Genomic DNA, 21,979 nt, shown 5'->3' on the forward strand with positions numbered 1-21,979 from the left:
TTTATTAAATTTTAAAAAATCTGTTTTTTCTACAAGCGTTTGATATTATTGTCATTTAGACTGTAAAATCAACTATAGTTGAAGATAAAGGACACAGAAAAACACAAAGCAAACACAGCACAAAGAGAGTAACAGGCTTAAATGATTGGAGGAAAGAAGAGCAAGTAGCACAAAGCTAGCCAGCCAGTATCTAATCTTTCCTCTTGCGTCATCTTCGTTGTCTTTTCAAAGCTCCTAATTAATGTCTCTCATCTGTCGGGTTTTATCCACATCTGTTTCTTATGATACCAATGCATAAGCCTAATTATTTATCTACCTACACCAATCATGTTGCTGGGTTCTGTCTTTCAGAAGAGTGTTGATCAGGAAGCTTAATAGGGGTTGTCCTGGCCAGTTTGTTTCTGACAATTCATAAAACTTAGAAATTATGGTGCAGAGCACAGATAAGAATCACAGCCAAGAGCAATTTAGAAGAATGACAGTGCTTTAAAGCAGAAGAGAATTAAGTTCCTTGATGGGAATATGAACTATTGGGAAGGGTGAAAAAGTTAAATAGAATTTCTCTGTTCATTTGCATTCAGCTTTTTTAAAAGGCTTCCTAACATTTCTGTCTCAGTTTTCCATCCTAACATCAGAACCATCTGCTATGGTCTCACTTTCAATAGGTCTGTCTGGCTTTTCTGGTGTATTTTGATGAGACATTTTACACTTAGTGTTCTCTAGTCTTCCAAAAGGGACACTGTGAGCCCCAGTTCTCATTTTCAGCACTGGACCTGTGCCCAGGATCCTCTGCAGCTACAGTGTTAGAATTCCTAAATACGGATGCAATTACTCTAGTGACAAGATGCTCAATCAATATGATTTATTCCCCTAACACATCCTATCAATACTTACATGCTTTTATGCCACTTTTATACTGGAGTTCCTTTCTCTTAAAGAACAAATGACCAAACACATTCAAGAGAAATGTTGACAGTAGCCTGAGAAGTGCCTGTGGGCTGTTTCAGTCTCCAATATATGATGCGAACTGGATAAATAAACAGAAGGTGCTTACCTTAGACAACTCTGAATTAGTCACTTTTCTCAGCCTGGGAAGAGTTCTTTCTCTCAGATATGGGACACAGCAGCGCCACCACAGAGAACTTATTTACATTAGACAATAAGAAACACTTCACCTTGACCTGTCTGCTGAGCCCAGGCCACCATACTGACCCACAGAACCTGGGGTCTCTGCTTTACAAACAGGCATTTCCTTCTGCTCAGAATTTGTATGCTTGAATATTCTCTAAATGAGACAAAAGCTGTGAACAAATGACCTCTTCCTAATATTGGAGAGAGTGGGCTGGGAGACCTGTGTTTTCTTTCTTACTCTCAGGAGTAATTCAGTTCAATTTAGTTTGGTTTCATTTTATATTTCCTCTGCAAGGGAGTTGCTGCAGTCACTAGACCAGATCCATGTTTGCTTGTGTGTGCATCTGCTCCTGGCTGGTAGAGCAAAATAAGAAATTCATTTACTACTTCCCATCAGCAGGCAGATGTTTAGCGTTTCCTGGAAAGCAAGGCTTCGCCATGTGTAGCAGTTATTTGGGAAGACAAATATCATAACTGTGAATGTTCTCCCTTGCTCCTCCTTTACCTGAGCTTTTATTGCAGAACACCACGTGGTATGGAATATCCCTTTGGTCACTTGGGGTCAACTGTCTTGGCTAGGTCCTATCCAAACCCTGTACCCACCCCCAGCCAACTTGCTACTGGGACAGGAAGGGCAAAATGGGAAGGAGAAAAAGCCTTGATGCACCTTGCAAGCTTTGTTCAGCAATAGCTAAAACACTGGTATATTATCAGCATTGTTTCAGCCACACATTGAATTATTGGTCCACATAGGCTGTTATGGAGAAAAAAACCCATCCCAGCAAAACCTAGTATAGCCTACAGTATTGTGTGGGTCCTGTAATACAGCCTATAACATCATGGGGTGTTAGGGGGGTTTTGTCTCTCTTTTAAATATTTGGAAATATAGAGACAAATCTTCCAAACTGGATAAGTGTATGATACTGCAGCCATCATCATATCATTTATTTTACAAGAAGTGTGATTTAGCAGATATGCCCTAAAACATTTGTTTTGGATGAGGTCAGTTCAGAGAGATAACAGAAAGCTAGATTTAATTATGATATTGAAACTTGAGCATGTGCCAAGCAGCTGCATTTTCAGCACTGTTAGGACTTCCAGACATGCCTGGGGGAAGACTCTAAGTGCCTAGGAACATCTTTGGTGAATGTTTAAGTATTCTTACAGTTAACTAGCTAGGTATTAGCACTTCTGAAAGGCACTGTTGTTTTTTAGTTGCCATAAAATAAACATCTAACACTGTGAGAACAAATTTTTTTATGGATCAGAGAATTCAAGTTAAATGATTATATTTTCTGTCCAAAGTTAAAAGCAGCCTTGGTGTAAGATGCTGATCCTCTCTCAGAACTGTAGAGTATTTAAAACATCCAGAAGTGCTGTTCCTTGGGACTATAGTGGTCTTGGATTCCTGCTGTTTGTCCCTGATACTCAGTTCCCATTGTCAAAGTATGCTTGGAGTCCAGGAAGACTGGCTGGGAAGAACCGGAAGAATTTTTTAGATCCTGCTAATTGGGTTATGTTTCCAACGTTCACGTTCTTTTTTTTCCATTTGTCTTTCTCTAGTCTTAGATGGTTGTCCTTGAATTCTTTTGATTAAGTTTGCCTTCCACAAATCTGGACGCCATCTCTAAATCAACTTGTTGAATAAAATTAAAAGGCAAGGAAATATATAAGCAGGTGATGTGTCTCAAGAAAATTTTTGACATACTAGTTTTTGATTTCTGACTGTTGGGTTTTTCTAAGATACTTTTCATGACAGCTAGTTAATGCTGTCTTCTCGTGTTTGCAAAACGTGCTGCTTGAAAAAATAAAACAACATATAATTTTTCTTACATTTTTTTTTCTTAAATGACTGTAATTTGCATTGTATTTACCATAAAAAGTTTAATTAATTCATTTTATACCATGTAGAAATTATGTCCAAATTTAAACATGGGAATAAGCGTGGATTTTCAAATTTTGCTGAATCAAAATGATATTTTTTTCTGTCATTACTAGCCACAACTGATAGCCTAATAGATCCCTAAATAAGGTCAGGCTTTTTTTGGTGTTGTTATATGTCAGATGGAGACTTCTCATGATTTCATTAGGCTGTTGGCACAACTTGTGTCATTGTTTCATTTTACGGGATGTACCCTCAATGCATTTCCAATTCATTAACAGCTCTGCCCATCCTCTCTGCCATCTTCCTTCAAAAATTCCTGAGTGTTTTAGAGAGAGACGCCTCACAGTAATGGTCACATTCACAAAGCATGTTCACATGTCATCTTTGCACTGGTCCACCAGGAAGAAACTTAATTTTTACAGTTGGTATACAACTGGTAAACTGAGTGATTTGTCTCATTTGCACCATAATGATGTAAAATCTCTTAATTAAACATTTTTCTACTGTTGACATTCTTCAAACCTTTCAACTCAATAGTTTGGGGAAAAAAAAATCATCCTTTGTGGGACAGGTTTTCATCAGTACACTTTTCTTAGACAAGATGAAAGAAAAGGCCTTATTCTATTATAGTGTGTGTTATTCCCTGTAATTTGGGCCTGCAGCAAATAACAGAAGAAACAGTTAATTAAGCTTTTTCCTAGGTTCAGTGGTTTGAAAACTTTGGCTCACCAAGCTTTGGACGTGGGAATAAATTCAATAGGAAGCTTAGATGGTACAAAACGAATTCTTCTGTGGCATTTTAAGCACAATTAAACATTTGTGGGAGTTTGTTTGTTCTCTATTCTTTGGCTGTAAATTTTAGATCTCTTTGTATAATGAGAAGCATTAATTTAATAATACATGAATCATCTCATTTTCTCTGTTGCACAGAATAGGCCTTATTTATTTTTTTTTCATTTCCAAAAAGCTGCATAGTTCAGTTAAAAGTAGCTATAAGGCTGGCTTTGCTGCATCACTTTTAGAAATTGAAGGGAGCCTTTCTATTTATCTTATGATGGAATTTTATTTTCTTTTCATCTTAACAAAAAAATTAACAAGTTCACTCTGGTACTTTGCTTGTTCCCTTCCTCCCCCATCTTGTCACAGTGATAAGATCTAAGGAATATGTACTTTATTCTCCTTTCAATCACAATGAATTCCTTACATTTCTTCAGTTTCACATTGTTCTTTCAAATTATTATTATTATTTTATTATTATTTTATTACGAGTTATTTTATTATTGGTTTGATTTGCTAACTATACCATCTGTACTGAGTTCTGTGAAGATACATTTGAGTTGTGTCCTGAAGAAGTAATTTTCAGACTATGTAGGTTATGTTTTCATGAGCTCTAATCAAATCTTTGGATTGTTTTACGTTTGCTGCAGGGAGGGCTGTGCAGCTGTTTTGATGCATCCCAGCTTAGGGACACCGCGAGCTCAGCCCCTCCTGCAGCAGGGCAGTGCCCTGCGACACCTCCTGCTCAGGGAAGTGTGGGGGCCAGGGTGATGCCAAAATGGGGAGTTTAGGAAAATTTTCGGCTTTACCCTCTGCTATTCAGCTAGTGCACCTGGATTTAGAACATTAGAAGGAGGCACATAAAAGCTTAAACAAAGGCTTAAAAAAAGATAAATTCTTCCTGTTCTGATGCTGCGGATGGAATCATGCACTTTACTCTCAAGTGAGAATGAACTATATTTTATTGATATAAGAGAAGTTCAATGGTAAATACAGCAGTAGCTTAACAAGAATTAATGGCCAGGTATACTTGAGCATTTACTGCATAGAGAACAGTCAGAATTTTCAGGGGGATCTTCCCATTGAGCCATGAGGTTCAAAAAGGACCCCATTGTGTTCCAAACTTCCTTTCAGAGGGGAGTTTAGGTGTGGCTGGATCCAGACTTAAGTCTCGGCCTTGGGTAATGATTGATGCCTAAAGGATTATATATTCTCAATCACACAACCAATTAGGTTGGAAAAGGCCTCTGAGGTCATCAAGTCCAACTTTTGATCAAACCACAATGTCAACTAGACCGTGGCACTAAGTGCCACATCCAGTCTTTTCCTAAACACCTCCCGGGACAGTGACTCAACCACCTCCCTGAACAGCCCATTCCAATGTTTAATCATCCTTTCTGAAGGATTGCCAAGTTTCAGTGTGCTTATTCCCAATTCACTTACCAAGTATCTGATGTGATAAGGAATCTCTCAACCTTGAGGAGTAACCTTGAGAGGCATTCCTACTCAAGGGCAGATCCTGGTATGCAGCCCACTGCCATGCGGGAGAGTGCAACAGGCCTTGGGCTGTCCATGCTTCATGGAGTCAGATGATTGTGTCGTAGTCATATTTGCATACTGACTACAGATGTTAGTTTCTTCCAAATTTGCCGTGAGTTGGACATTACCCAGCATTCTGGTTAGTTGGGTGTATTGCCCAAATGTTGCTCGTGGCTATCATGTGTCATCTGTCTCCTCCCCAGTCCAGTTGGAGCCAGATTCTGCCATCAGGACATCCATGACTGACCACCACTTTTGGTTATTACTTGGTTTTGGTTATTACTATATATTCAGAATATAAAGGGAAGGTTGGGGATGGGAGCACATTGCCACATCTGACCGTAAAAAGAATGGGATAAATTTGTCAATTTCTGAGACAGTGCTCTAAAGGCTTTTATTGGATAATATGCATGTAGGTGCATCATAGATAAGTAAATTGGAGGAAGGAGGTGGCGTTATATATTTTTACAATAAAGTGTGTCTTTACATAATGAATTACATAATGAATATTAAATGTCATGTATGACCAAGCTGGTTTTGGCTGGGGTAGAGTTAACTTTCTTCACAGTGGCTGATATGAGGCTGTTTTGGATTTGTGCTGAACACAGGGTTGCTAATATAGAGGGATTATGTTATTGCTGAGTAGGGCTTACACAGAGCCAAGGCCTTTTTTGCTTTTTGTACTGCCACGCTGGTGTGGAAGTTGGGGTTGCACAGGAGGCTGGGAGGAGACACAGCCAGGATAGATGACCCCAACTGACCAAAGGGATATTCCAGAGGATGTGGCATCATGCTCGGTGTATAAAGTGGGGGGAAGGAGGAGGAAGGGAGGGACATTCAGAGTAATAGCGTGTGTCTTCCCAAGTCACCATTACACGTGGTGGGGCCCTGCTCTCCTGGAGATGGCTGAACACCTGCCTGCCCTTGGGAAGCAGTAAATTAACTCCTTGTTTTGCATTGCTTGTGTGTGGCTTGTGCGTTCCCTATCAAACTGTCTTTATCTCAACCCACAAGTTTTCTACTGTTGACCATTCCAATTCTCTCCCAAATCCCGCTGGTAGGGGAATGAGCAGTTGTGTGGGGCTTGGCTGCTGTCTGCTATGAAACCACAACAATGACTGTGGCTGACGAGCAAATTTTTGAGGACAGTGGTAATAGAGGACTAAAAAGAAATTTTAGTCTAAAAGGATAGGATCTGAATTTTTATAAAAGAAGGAAGCTCATGGAGTTTGGATTTTTATTAATAATATATTGAAATATATAAAAATATAATGTAGGTGTATATATATTTTTTCCATTGACTTCTCAGAATAAATTTGTTGCTTCTTTCTTAATTAGTTTGATCATAGTCTTGAAAGTCAGCTTATACACCTTATTATCTCTAACAACTTGCGTTTTCCAGATTGTTAACCTGAAAGTTTTGTTTATTATTTAAACTCATCTTTCAGCCTGTCATTAATGTGCAATGGAAAAGCTAATGCTGGTAGAGTTCTGTGCTAGTCTTTAAAAGCTGCATTGGCTTGGCTTTTCTGTTTTGGCCCTTGAATTGTATTACAGCAATGTTTTTTGCCCTGGCAAGCACTGCTGTGTTCTGCATGTCATTGTTCCTGCAGTGGGATAAGACATTTTTCTTTTATAGTAGTAGTATTGACAGGTTTGATTCAAATAATGTTTATAAAATATTTTGTGATCATTAGCAAAAAAGGTGCTACAGAATACAAAACTAATGAACTAATATAAAACAACTCCCCTTAAACATGCAAAAACAGAGAAGTCTTTGTTCTGCTGTCTGATGACCTACATGGATTTTAGTGTGGCAGCATAAAAAAATATGCTGCTTCTGTTGAAAACCCAAAACAAAAATACAGAATGGATCATATTATTTATATTGCCTCTACTTCACACCCACTGTTTTTCTACCTGAAAATAAATTTATTTCAAACCTTTCCTTTTAAAATATACTGTTTTAGAAAGAAACATCTTTTAAAGAAGGGTCAAAGTGGTTCTGAAGTAAAAATGTTATTGTTTTCCATGTGTTTTGCTTTTAAATTCTGAATGCATTTTTAATATTTAAGCCTTATCAAAAATATAATTTTTAATTAAGGTAAAAGCTTTACTTTCAAGTAAAATAATTTCATTATTTTAGGGGATTTATTTTCTTTAGGAATGAACACTACTTTGCATATTTGAGTGCTACATATCATACTACATAAAAAATCAAAAAGCCTTTATTGTGTCTGGATGTAGGTAGAATTATCAACATCCTGTCAATCCAACAAGTTAATGCATCCCTTGGTCACGTATCTAATTATTCCTTCACACTTTTATTCTGCAAAATTATAATACTGTCTATTTTCAATTGCCTGTGACTAATGCTGCACTTTAGATTCAATCAAGGAGTTCTTCCTGTGGATGTTTGAAAGGTTGCAATTAGCAGACTGGGAGAGAGGAGCTTATTGAACTGTAGACATCACATCCTACACTCACTCGTGTCCCTCTGCTTCAGGTGGACACAGCATAGAGTGTGTAATGCTTCATGCTTTTTGGATTTGGAGTACTTGGAGTGCAAGTACTTTAGCATTTCAGTCCAGATCATGGGCATGCATTTATCAGTCTTAGTTCTAACACTCTCAAGTTTGTGAAGCAGACTTTTTGACAAAAAACTAAGCTTGCCGACAGGTTTGTGCATACTCACTATCAGGTCCTTTGGGTGACAGTGTAATAAACCCCTTGAAAGAGGTACAGTGCTTTGCTTTTGCAAAGTCTGTTCTTATCCTTACTGCCTCTGCTGGGGGAAGCCAGCCAGGCCTTGCTCTGTCAGGTGTTTTCATCACTCAGAGAAAAACCATATATACTATATACATATGGGGGTGTGTGGGTGTGTACATACCCCTCCTCCGCACCCAGCTATACTTAATTTTTAATTTGTCTGTGATGTTGGCACGTGCTGCAGAATGTAGCATATGCCTTTTAAAGTTGTTTGAAGCACTTGGAGATCTGAGGCAGCCTAAAATTATATGGCCTGACCTGACCTAAATTAAATGTCATTTGAATTTGGTTTTGTCATTCTCTCCCTAGCCTTAAATTAGCTTTTGCTTTTGTATAATTATTTATATATTAAACTACCACAGCTAACTTTACTGGATATTGTAGCAGTAGGCTAAAGTCGGTTGGGTTGGTAGGTTTGCAAGAATCCAGTGGCTAACATAACCTCTTAAAAATATGGTTTTATATACAATTCAAGGTCTTAAACCACCAAACCCACTGTCTTTTGCATAAAACACTTGGTCAAAATATAGATATATATATATGTATCTGTATAATTAAGACCCATGGCAGGGAGATTGGAACTAGATGATCTTCAGAGTTTCTTACAACCCCAACCATTCTGTGATTCTAAGAAGCTGATAAAGCTGTTCAAATACACAAGGCTATTTTTCCATAGCATTAGCTTTATGTTGAATTACTTTGTCATGAAGTTACAGTTCTGAAGTGAATTGGGAAACAGCATAAAGAGTACGAGTGAGTAACTACTTACCTATAAACTTAGGGTTTTTGAGAGTCAAGACAATGGGATTTGTATTGGTCAGTATTCACTGTATTAGAAAGGTGTAGAACTTAACAGAAAACTGTTGCAAAAAAAATGAAAGAAGAGCTAGCACAGGTGTCATCGTCTTATTAGTTTTAATTACAAAAAAGGAAGAAAGCTTTCCTTTATCATAAGACTTCATTTTGGAGGATTGCAGATTAATTGCTGTCAGAGACAGATGTGTTCCTTTGACCTTGGACAATCTAAGAAGTAAAGAGAAAATAACTCTTCTGGATTGAAGAGAAAGCTTATTTTGATGAAAAGTGGAAAAGAAATATATTGCTTTCATGTCTTTTTGGACATATGATGGCTTGATTACAATGATTTTTCACTCATTTAAGGTGAAGTATGTCTGAAATTTATTTTGCAAGAACTCTTCTTTGTAATTTTAAAAATATTTACTATTTTATGTCTAGAATTGTTTGATATTTTACTTTGCGAACTACCTGTTAAAGTTCAGCCAAGGCAAGGTTTTTATCCTGGCAGCACATAATGCAGCATCAGTAATAACAATGGCTAGAAAACATACCCTTCTCTTGTGATCTTTTGTGTACTGGTCTTAACACTATCCACTGTGTTTTTCATAGGAGCATTTTTTCATATTATTTATGGTAGCTTTTAAAAATTTTTAGAATAGCTGATTGTGTTCTTACTTGTTCCCTACAGCAATATACAAAGATCTCAATGGAACACCATTCTCTTTTAATAAAATCGCATAATTAGCCATTTCAGTGCTCTTATTTCTCCCCATTGTTAGCCAGGGATTAGCTGATCCATGCTGTAAAACTAACAGAACTTCAGCACAGTTTCAGCAAATGTTCCAAAGTCCCTACTGTTGCAAGTTGTGAGTGTAGACTGTTTGGGAATATGACTGGTTTCTCATCCACATGTTACAGAATAAAATCCCATGCTACTCTCAATGCAGACTTAATAGTAAATTACATTTTTAATCAGTGTTTAGATGACCTAGCATAGAGAAACCAAATATGCCACAGATAATATTTGTTTTCCTGATCTTAGAAATTGCAGCCTTCATAACTTTCTATAGAAGATTGACTTAGTTTGAAAGTAATATAAAATAAAGATTCTTATAGGAGATAAATGTCCACTTCGTTGAGATTACTAGTAAAGAGAAATGATAATTGAAGCACGTTTCTTTTGTATCTTACATTAACATATTCAGTCAGCTGTTGAGTAATTTGTGTCTGTAAATTGTTCTGCATAAATGACAACAGTTTAGAGTTCTGGATTCTTTTCAGTCCTAAATTATTTGTGCTGAGTACATTATGTTTTATGTTTGCTAGGCAGAAGCACTTTACTGAATATTGGCAAGTGTGATTGTTTAATTCTTTGCAGAGCTTAAGTGAGAATTAGTGTGGTCATAACAAAATTAATCTTGTCTGATGTCCAAATTCAGGACTTAGACTTTGCAAAGGTGATGGAAAGATGAGCATAGCACACTGTGAATTTATCTTGAAACTATCGAGCTATGCTAATTTTTCAAATAATGTGCACAGTGCAAGATTGATTAATTGCTCTGATTTCACCATAGTCTTTCTCTGTGGGAACCCAGAGTGCAGAGAGTATTTCTCTGCCTGTTTTGAAGGGTTCTACCCCCCTGGACAATGCTGTTTTTGACCTTCGTCCATGGAGAAAATTGCCTACCCTTTGGGAAGAATTAGAATCTACACTGGTGTGAACTAGGTGATAGAATATTATGTAAGATTGTCACAGCGTGAAAAATTTAGAGGTTTTGGGTTTATTAATATAGTAAGTAGATAAAAGCAAAAAAACATCAAAATGGGGGATTCTTGTAGTTTTCAGGTTTCTTCCTCCTTCTTCACCTACTCCATTTTCTGCAGTATTGGTAGTATAGAATGATTGGTCACAAAATGCCACAGTACAGGGCTACGTGAAAGGCTAGTTCATAATGTACAATTTTAGTGACCATTGGTTAGTTTATCTTTAAAAAGCCTTGAGCTTTCCTGTATTTTGCCTTTTGTATTTTGCTCTGCTTCATGCTATGCTGTCGGCATGTGAATTACTGATAAGATATAATAAACAACCTGAAGACCAAGAAAATACAGAAGTCCTGCTCGTCTCTGACTTATGGCAAAGACTCTAAAAAGTCTCCCCCATCAGGGGAGGCACAATTAAGATGCTGGACTGCATCATTTCTCTTTAGTAGAAGCAGGTACCTGGTATCTTAGTAGTGCTCTTTCTTATTCTAAAAATAGTAAAAATATTTAACTGTCCATATGACCTCTTGGTCTTTCCCTAGAGGAGAGGTGTATATTGCAGCTGGTGCTTTCAATACTGTTTAATTTCTTTTTAGAAGCATTGTGTATTACTTTGAGCTTGGTTTGTAAAATAGGTCAGAGAAGTGCTCTTCTTTCATTCTCCAAGAACTTGAATTTCATGCAGAAGGACACAAATATATTCTAGTTAGTGAAACTCTTTTCCCTATATCTTGACATTATTGAAAGATGTTCATTTTTCTTTCAAAATAAGGACCAATCTCCAGGAGTCATCCTCGTCTGATCTCTTCAATAAGACAGGTTGGTCAGAACTGGGCATCCCTGTTTCAATCACGTCTCAATGAACTTTGTCTCTATATGCAGATCTTTTGAAGGAAAATAAATTATACTTGACTTTATCCCCAGTTCTCGAATTCCACATTTTTTGATTTTTGGCTGTAGCTAAAATCAAGTTACTTTATATTTTGTAGACATTTCCCTGCTTTACTAAAGTTAAAGCTTTAATATTGTATAAAGTCTACTGTCATTTACACTTTGAACACAGTTTCTTATTTCCAGGTATTTTTTCTAGCCATTGCTCTTTCCCTGCTGTTTCTTAGTGAAGAATGATTCAAAAACATTGTAAGAATAGCTTTTCCTGTAACATTTTTCATCTTTCTGCTTGGGCGAAAATAGGGGATACATAGCAACGAACACGAGTCTGCAAAGAGTTTTTTCTTGGTTTAGCATCGCATCGAGTTGTAGTCTATGATAACAAAGAAATGCCATGTTTGCAGTACATGTGCGTGAATTACTGCAAGATGTTCGGGGGTTGCTAAATTTGGTAGCCTGAAGGAAGCAAGGCTGTTGGGACTCCATGCCAGTGTGCTCAACCAGTAGCAAGGCCGACCCTGCATTCCCAGTAAGCCCACGGACAAACAGAAGACATTCAGGTAGACAGACGCGTGTCTGAGCAGAACGGCACAGCAGTCAGTGCCCACACAAACAAAAGCACCACCACTGCCTCCCTGTGTGTACACATATACTCACGTGTGTGGTGTGAAAACTGCCAGGAGCTGGGTTTAGATGCTTGGCCCCAGATCCTTGCTGTTCCAGATGCTGGCATGTGAAGCTGCAACCGCTGTCCAGCTGCTGGCACACTCCTTTGCACAAACCAGCATACACACACCCCGTGGGACTGTGATCCCTCCTGAGCTGAGACACACAGTCCATCCAGTAGCTGGCCCTGGATCCTTGCCCTTACTCCTGCACAATAAAAGACACACACATACAAATGGGTCTCAGCCAGCCCCTGGATCCTAAAGTCTCCTGGGTAGTTGCCTTGGATCCCTTACCCCTTCAGAAGACAAATTCTACCCTTGTCTTGCTTCCAGTTACACATACACACCCCAGATTTCTGACTGCTTCACCTACTCCCCAGCTAGCCCAGCTTGATGTTTGCTGGCAATCATCCATTGCTACAGGCACCCTCATGCACTCCAGCTGCTGGTGCCACAGACCACTACACACAGACACACGCACAGAGAACACAGAACCTCTTGCCCCAGAAAATAGGTAGAAATGGAGTTTAATAGAAGATATGACTGAAGATGATCAGCAGGCACAGGGCTCAGACAGGGAAACGAACTGACCGGCCTTGCCTGTATGTGACTGGCCCCTTTTAACCACTTACCCATCTGTATTCCTGTACTTCTTCCTCTCCATCTCTAAACCACTTCTATCCTTCCCTTTTCCACACCTTTTATTCCTCACCTAAAAATCTTCTAAGTCTTGTTGCAATGCCAGGATGCTCGTTCCCTGCATCCTGCAGGTGTCCCAGCCCCACAGGCAGTGATGCCCTCCCCAGCTGACCCACAGCACTGGTGTCACCCTGAGCCAGGGGCTGCGGCTTCCCTGAGTTTTTCCACCTGTCCTTGTGCCTCTCTGCTCGTATGTGTGTGTGAGCACCTTTGATGGGCTGATGGCTCCTGTGATGAACCCAGGATGAAGCAGAAATAAATTGAATCCTGAAAAATAACTTGTCTGTGGACCAGACATGCTGGAGCATGTACAGTGTAGTAATGGCAAGTGAAATGTCTGGTTAGTGGCCTTGTTGGCCTTGGCTGTATTGCAGAATTTGATGTCCAGGAGAAGATTTGTACACAAATCTAGCTATGATGGTCACCAGCCACTAACTTCATTACATATTGTTGAGATAAGAACCAGAACACTTTCCACATCTCTGCAGCCAAATAGTTTCGCTTCAATGTGGAAATTACAGGTTTCATTATGTCAGGAAACCTACGGAGAATGTAATAGAGGTACTTCATATAACTGGTAAAATATGCTCTACTTCTGGAGAGAGCTGATGAAATCCTTGACATTTTAAAGTAGTATTGTGTGACATTAAACATTTTCAGAGTACTTCTGTGTTGCAGTTGTGCATTTTAGTGTAGTAAAAATATTCTTAGAGTATTTCTTGTACCATGGGTTTTTTCATCACTGCTTACTTAAAGTAAGAGAGCACTGCAACATTTTTGTGCTTGTTTCAAAGAGGATTATGTGTCAGCATTTTTCTCAAGCTTTCTTTTGGCTTTTTCCTCCGTTCTTTAGTAAAGCTTCTTTCATCTCTGCTGTTGTATGTTAATAGGTAATCTTAAAAATAATAATTTTTTTTAGAATACCAAGGCAATGCCTAAAAATTATTTTCAGAGTAACTTTCAAGTTCAATATTTCATTATTGTGTCAGAAATTAGATTGATTGAAGGTGGATGAAAGTGATATTTTCCTCTCTCCTTTGATTTAAGTTGAAAAAATTTTTTGTGGAAAACTCAAATTCTCTCGAACTGATGCAAACCAGTTTTTTTCTACTAGGAAGGCTTGAAAAGCATGTGGAACAGTTTGCTGAATATTGACTTGGCTTAAATTGGGACTGGTGATGATCAGCCAGGCTGCATTAGCTGCTTCTCAGGGTGTACACTCTTAATTCCTGTGAACAACAATTACGTCAATTTTCTTACCCTGGGCTTAGGAGGAGGAGCAGAAAACCACTGATTTTGCCTCAGCCATTCAAAATGTCTTCTTTTTTTTTTTTCTGCAGCAAAATTAATTGGGTATGAGGGAGCTGTTCTGCTGTGCTTTTAGTTGTAGAGTGCAGAGGACTGTGTCTCCCTTCCCATACATACACCAAAGAGCCTTCCAAGATTCTAAGAGAAATAGCAAACTTTTCTGCTGCTGTAAAGATAGTTGTAAAGCAGCTAAGTCATGCATAAGAAGCTTCTCCTGTGGAATCCGTATTTATAAGTGTACGTGTACTTTGTGTGTGAATTTTCCTTATTACTCCTTTTTATCATTAGTTCCAGGAATTTTCTTCACTTTCTCAGGGCTGCTCCCTCCTGCAGGTGTAAGTACATCCACAGATGAATAAATGTGACTTCAGTTACACAAGTACAAGCCCAGTGACACCAGTGGGATTCCACTGGTGCTACTGATAGTAGAGTTCAGCCTTCAGTGCTTTTGCTAGAGTTAACACATAACCAAAGAAACCAAGAGAATTCATGGATTGTGATTTTTTTCATGGGCAATGGGGTGAGAGAGCAGTGAAAGGACTATTAACTCTCAAACCTAAACAAAAGTACTAGGAGACAATTTTAGGCACAAAAAGATGAGTCAGAGTATGTTCCCATTTAGCAAATGGTAAGAGATTAGATTATGTCAGTTGTATATTTATTTATTGAGGAAATGTGGTCTACCTGTTATGTCTATTACATATATTTCATTATATGATTGCTATATAAACATGTCATGGATACCAAAGAATGAAGTTAATTAGTGCTATTCTTTCCTTGCCTAAAACTGTACCAGTTAGTATGCTACTGATTTCTCCTGAAAATTGAGATAAAATTTTATTTTGTGTTTAAATGAATCAAACTTAGCCCACATGTAAAAATTTCTGCCTTTTAAACACTCTTACAGTTACCAACCTTTAAAATCAAATTAGGCAAATTAAAGTATTAAACATTATTAAAATTACCTTCAAGTCTGAATTTATAAGTACTTTATAATCTTTGTTGATGAAATAATTTTCCATTTTTATGTATCTTGTGCATGGAATGATAGATTACACCAGAAAAATAATTTCTAGAAATGTATGAAGTGTTCAAATTTTTTGAAAGGTTTGATGGATTTTCTTCTAAATCTGAAATAGAGCAGAGACCCAGGAACCTAACAAACTGAGCATTTATAATAACTCATATATTACCATGTCAGCAATGGCAGAAGCACAGAAAAAAATAAGAGGCAAAGTGATTGTGAACTTCTGAAGCTGTATAGTAAATGGCCTGAATTGTACAAGAAATGATACGATTTTATAGAAAGAAATTGGTGCATCCATTTCTCTGGAATGTACTGTTTCAAATTTACATACTGCTGTACATTCTAAGTTTAAGATACAAAAAATAAGGAATTTTCATAGAATCAGAGCTGTTTGGAAGGGTCCTTAAAGATCACCTAGTCCCAAGCTCCCTGCCGTATTTTTAAGAAATAATGTTTTTAGGATGCAAATCCTAGAAGTCTAAGTTTGTCCATAGTAGTCAGTGGGCAAGCAGGTTCTTTAAACAACAATTCCATCCAAAGACAAAGACACATGGCATCAATTACCCCCTCACGCCTTGATTCCTCTCTCCAGTACCTGTAAAAAAACCCAAAAACCCTAGATCACTTCTTAACTTCGATATTTAGCCTTTAGATAGGTAATATGATGACATATGAATTTTTCTTAGCATAAGAGAGAAGGTTCTAAGTACCAAAGCTGAACTGTGCGCTCTTCTTCTTTTGTTGGTACTAACTCTGTTCAAGCTGGAAGTGCTAGCCTTAACAGAATTCACACACAGATGTAATTTCATTTCCATTTACTGTGACCCCCACTTGAAAGCATGATTTCTGCTTTTATCTGCTCCTGCATTAGGCTTCTAAAACTGGAAAGTTGGTGTTGAGTCTGCATTAGCTGTATCAAGTGCTTACACCTACAATAATGCTTCCATCAGAATATGGACAAACCAAAGAGAAGGTGAAAGAAAAATTGATGGCTCATTGTAAACCTCATAAAATAATAAGAATACCTTGGAGAAGGGCATCAGCACATTTGTTTATCATACTGTAGAAAATGTCAGCTCTATGGTGACAAAACAGCTAAAAAAAGCAAATCTAAATTGTTGCTGAATAGCAAAAAGGATTATGAGGAGTGAGAGCAGCACAGTGGGGAAACCGGAAAAGAATCCCTTATTTTGACAAGGTCTTGAAACTATGGTCAAGCAGGTGAAGCATTAGTGAAAAGAATCAAGGAGCATGGAGTATATGAGTGGCTTAATAGGAGTCATGGGAGGAGTCTGTGTTTAAAGTTTAGTTGGAAAAGATGAGAAGGTAGAAAGCTAATCATGAATAATGTTTTAGATAAAGTGGGATTAGATAAAGTAGGTTTAAATTGATATGTTTGTGTGTGTGCATCTGTGTGTGAGAGAAAAACAGAACAAATATGGGAGGTAATAAGAAGGATGAAAAAGAAGCCTGAAAGGAATGAAAATCAGAAAGCAGTTGAGGCTGAGTTGGAGACATAAGAAGTTGTGATTACAGCTGAGGGATGGTGATTCACAATAGGTAAGAAAACATGACTGTTCTGAACAAGATTTGAGAAATGGGGTAGAGTAAAATAAAATTGCAATTTGGGAATCAACCAAAGAGTGATAATGGTTACTTGCTAGATGGGTATTTTCTCCAAGAGAATGAAAACAAGAAAAGCCAGGATAACAGTGAGGGAGGCAGGAAGAAGAAAGGGTGAGTATCGTGATGATCGCTGAAGAAGAGGCTGACTAAAAGTTAAGTCCTGAAGGATGTAAGACACATGTAAGACACATATAGCAGTCTTTGAGCAGGGTAAAGTTGATCATGACTGCAGATCTTTGCAGGTGTTGACCAAAAGCTGGATTTGGCTTCTTGGAGCTCTGCTAATTGTGTGTTGAGGGTTACATCTCCCCTAAAGGATGTAGTGACTGGTGGTCGAGTGCGTCTGTGGAAGGATCCATAAACATGACATGAAAGTTTTAGGTTATGGTAAATTTTGGTTCAAAAAACTTAACATATTGTCCTTGTTTCCTAAAGGAAGCATGGGTAAAGAGAAGGAAATGGGTTTAGTTACGCACCGTAATTAAAAATAGTCCATAAAATGCACTCACTCAGATAAAGACTAGCATGAAAAACCTTCTGGCAGCCTTTTTAGGGCAGTTTGAAAACACAAAATTGTCACGTTTGAAAGCAGAGAAATCCAGGAGAGTGTTTTCTCTATTTTTATTTATATGCAATAAGGGAGGAAACCTGTAATGATTTTGAAAAGCAGTATCAAAAGAACACCAGCAGCTTTCCTTTGACAATTAAGAAAGAAATAACCCAAATCTGGGGTTGTCAAAGGGCTAAATAAAGATCACTCCTTAGTTTTGCTGACAAAACTGTGAAATTGTGGAAGGCTATTCAAGTCTAACACTGTTAGACACCCAAATGGGCTTGCTGTTTCTGAAATGTAAAATAATATGGTCTGGTGAAAGATGTCCCTTCCCCTGGCAGGGGGTTTGAAAATAGATATCTTTAAGGTCCCTTCCAACCCAAACCATTCTATGATTCTCTGATTCTATGACCATCTTAATTATACAGCCAATTGGAAATTTTTAAAGGACAAATATATCCTGAGGTTACTTGTACAATGAGAATTTGTCAATCTGAGGTTTGGGTGATGAGACAACTGGTGAAACCATGCAGCCAAAGGAATGAAATTTGCATGTTGAATGAAAATCAGTGTTAGGGTAGTTATCTTTCTATGCATACAATAACAGAAGTAGAAGCAGCAGTCTTCTTTCTTGCAGTTGTCTGAAAAACAATATCCAATTACATATGATTAAAATTAGTTTTGCTTGTAATAAAAGTCTACAGATGTAATTTTTAGGCAAAAGAATCTCTTCTTGAAAATAAGACTTAGCATAACAAACAACTCTAATGACAATTTTTACTAGAAAGGATAGGTGCAAGGGTTTTGAAATATTGCAGTTGTAGAAATTGTACATGTTTTGATTATGTTGTTGCTGCTATCATAATACAGTTCTTATTAAAATTCATATGATGAAATATATATCTTATTGAGTGGGTGGATGCAGTTGTAGAAGGGTAGAAGTATAGCAAGAAAGAATTACGCAATATTTACTTTTCAAGTACAAACAAGTCAATCAAATCAAATAATTGCAGAAGTAAAATAAAAGAGTATCAAATTACTATTGTTATTATGAGAAAAAATATCTTAAAAAGTGTTAATGAAGTCGCAGAGTATGTGGCAGAAAATGAAAAACACAACAGAATGTTTCTCTTGAGGATTTTAGGAATCTAGCATAATCTGTAGAGCTGATTTTCAGTAAGGGACTACTTCAGCTGCTGCTGTCACCCTTAAACTGCAGTAAAGGAGAGAAGCTTCCTAGAAAGAAAGAGTTTTCACATAAAGGAACAAACAAATCTGAGTTTGTCACGTCCTTACTTTGGCATTCTGTGTGCTGGGCTTTATTTCAGATTTTCCACAAAATTTTATGTAAAAACTTCCCTTTACCTGTTTCTTATTTCTCATTCTCCTGAAAGTAGGAGTCATTTGAAGGTAACTAGTGCTTTCTTCTTAGAAAGATAAGTGAACTCTAACAGTGACGAGAGGAATCTCTCTTGAATAGTGGAGTCTAGATAGTTACCATACATTACATCTCTCTTTCTTAAAGACATTTTCTTGTCAAATGTTTTGGAGTCCTCTAGAATAACAGTTGCTGCAGCCCTGAATGAAAGGCAACTGTTACCTTGCCTTTGCAAGGGGTTCTTTTAAACATTGGGGCTTAATTGAATTTTGCTAACTTACTCTAGAAGGGCCTTGCATTCATCCTGCTCTGGATCACGAACATATGTAAGGTCAGGAGGCTGAGAACCTTCTTGCATTGCAAGTGTACCTTGGCCATGCAACAGAGGCCTTCAAAATTACCTAAAGATTTAATGCTGATCTGCTCCCATGTAGCACTTTTACATTTTGTCCTGGTCAGCAGTATCTTCTTCTGTCAGAAATACAAGTTCCTGGGTGAGACACGTGTTGGTTCCAGCCCCTGTGCCCTGAAGGGATGCAGCTGGTTGTGTCTTCCCATGGAGGGAGATTATCTTGTGCACCCCTTACCAGTCCTGTGCCCCTTACTGTCACAGGGGCTGTTGAGCATCTTTCTCAGATGAGTGCACATCAGTGTCCCAAATCAGAGATAGAAGGCAACAGCAGCATTTCTTGCCTTTTGGAGAAGGGGAAAGATTGAATTGTTCCTTGTGGGTATCCTGACTGGTTGGGCTTGTGGGAGCAGGTGCTAGATATCATGCTGGGCATGTGCTGCCAGTTACAGGTGCAGACAAGCCCAAAAAAGCAATCGGAAAAGCTGCTAAACCGGAGATCCGGCCTTTAAGTGGTGCATAATGATGAAAGACATATGGCATCCCTTAAGCAGAAGTTTGTTACCAGTCTATAGCCAGGAGAAATGCAGAGAAAACAGATTTAAGGCAAGTGCTCACCAAACTTCACACATCGTTTTTAGACTCTGTTTGTACATAGTGAAAGGAAACCTCAGGGTACAATTCGTCTCACCTACCTGAGATTTCTACCGGAGGATGAAATGAATTAAGATCTTCCTGTGCCTATTTTTTCTCACTTGAGTATAGAGCTAGATGACTGCCTCACATTTCAGCATTACAAATGTAAATTTTGCTTGAGATTAAAGATACCCATCAAGGCAAGTGTGCACTACTGGAAGCTTAGAAAGATTTTTTCCCAAACAACTGGAGAATGCTGATAATTTCTTTGATTGTGGAGAAGAAAAAACTGTATGAAAACGTCTGTAATTTTTCATAGTTATTTTAAAATAATTCAGGCTGTAGTAATTTTTGCTATGTGTTCTTGCTGCAATCTGATATAAAAGCAGGACTAGAAAACTCATGTAAAGAGAGACACAAGAATAGGTTGCCTCTGCTTGCAAGAAATGGAAGTTGTAGGTTCAGACAGCTTGTTTTGGTGCTTTGACAGGCCAGACACTGTCGAGTTAAAATGTACAAAAACAGAGGGTATGTCCATATGCTGCTAAATGAGAGCACCAACAAGCCAGTTCCAGTGCTGGAGCCATGATTCTCTTCCTGCATAACTGTTGGCTCACTCCTTGGCTATTTGCTTCCAGCAGGCTCCAGACAGAAACAGCCCTAAGCACTGAGACTTGGCTGAAAACTGACTATAATTTAGCAGTGTAGGTGCAGCCAGAGAGTCTAAATATGAAGTAAAATGGTGCTAGCAATGAATGGTACTGCATACACCATCATTCCACCTGCCTCAGGTGGATACAGAATCTTATTTGATCCTTTACGAAATAACTGCATTGGTTTGCTGAGCAACCAGCAAAACAAAAAAGGGCAATGAACGGCATATGCAGACATGTATGTTTAAATAACAAAAGGAGCTGGATCAAGATCAGCTTTTTAATTCATATCACCCCTGCTGCTATGGAGCCTGATAATGGATCTCTGCTGCAATTAATTTCAATTTGAATTGAAGGCATTTTCAGAATTGCCACTGTGGATGATAATGGAAACCCCTCAGATGGTCATAAGCAAGTATCGTTTGTGTGCAAATACAAACTGAGTATTCAGCTTGTGTTTTCTCCTTTCATCTTTCCACAGAGGTTGCTCACTTCTCGTATCCCTCTTTTTCCCATTTTGCTGCACTAATGAGTTTTTAATGCAAAGGAAAAGCGATTATAAGCAGTGAAGCAAAGACAGCTTTATAGAGCAAGACTGAGGAATTGAAGACATAGATCAGAGCTATCCACCAACCTAAGATGAAAGAGAAGTTCATGAAAACAGAGACTTATAGATAGCTTTGATTTCATTATCATTAGACAAGAAAGGACGAAAAATGGAATAGCTGTAAAGATGTTCATACCTAGTAAGTTGCCTATATTAATAAAAGAGTCTATGCAGAAAGCATTAAAGTGGTAACATAGGACAGGAAAATATCTTGTTGTAAAATTTTTTTGTTCATCTCTGGTTTTAGTGTAGTGTGATGTGATTAATCAATCGTAATAAACTAAAAAAACCCACATATTAAATATTTTATTCACTGATGCTGTGTTTTCATGCAGTTGTTAAGCATGAGTTGTTTGTTTGGAGTTTTCTCTCTCTTTCCTTTTCAACACAGATTCTGGATTGTATTTCTATTACTGATTTCATGGTTTATCAGATCTTGAATTGTAAACAAATTAAATAGTTGGTGGATTTATTAGGAAGCTTTTGTTTGGCAGATATATGCACCTTGTTATAATATTCACAAGAGAAGTACCTAATTACCTTTGAAAGGTGCTTGACTAGATAAAGAATGATTTATGTACAGTGTTTTATGATTGCAGTTAGGAGTCTAATACAGAAAATTAGCAGTTGAGAGTGGGGAGGACTGATAACGTTCTTATTCTGAGAAATAACAAATTTGTTCCTCCAAGATGAAGTCAATTCCAATGCTTTCCTTCAGTTTAGGTCTTGAAAAATATTTTTTTTTCATTAAGTATAAATTAAGTAAAACACTAAAGCAAAGCTATTTTCCATATCCCATTGTTGCAAAAACTAAAATAAGATCATTAACATATTTATATATTTTTTTAATTAATCAATACCTTCTGGCCAAGTCAAAAAATTGCTGACTAGTTGTATCGAAGTGATGCTTTGAAATTCTTCTGA

The 21,979-nt window shown here is 37.8% G+C and overlaps 1 protein-coding gene across 25 annotated transcripts in view; it reads left to right on the plus strand.

Moving 5' to 3' along the window:
- The window catches only part of DLG2 (discs large MAGUK scaffold protein 2), a 1,001,432-nt gene that overhangs the window by 605,757 nt on the left and 373,696 nt on the right, over window positions 1–21,979 (plus strand). The gene's annotated exons all lie outside the window — the stretch shown is intronic.

Source organism: Corvus moneduloides, chromosome 2 (assembly GCF_009650955.1).
Source record: "Corvus moneduloides isolate bCorMon1 chromosome 2, bCorMon1.pri, whole genome shotgun sequence".
NCBI classification, from domain to species: Eukaryota; Metazoa; Chordata; class Aves; order Passeriformes; family Corvidae; genus Corvus; species Corvus moneduloides.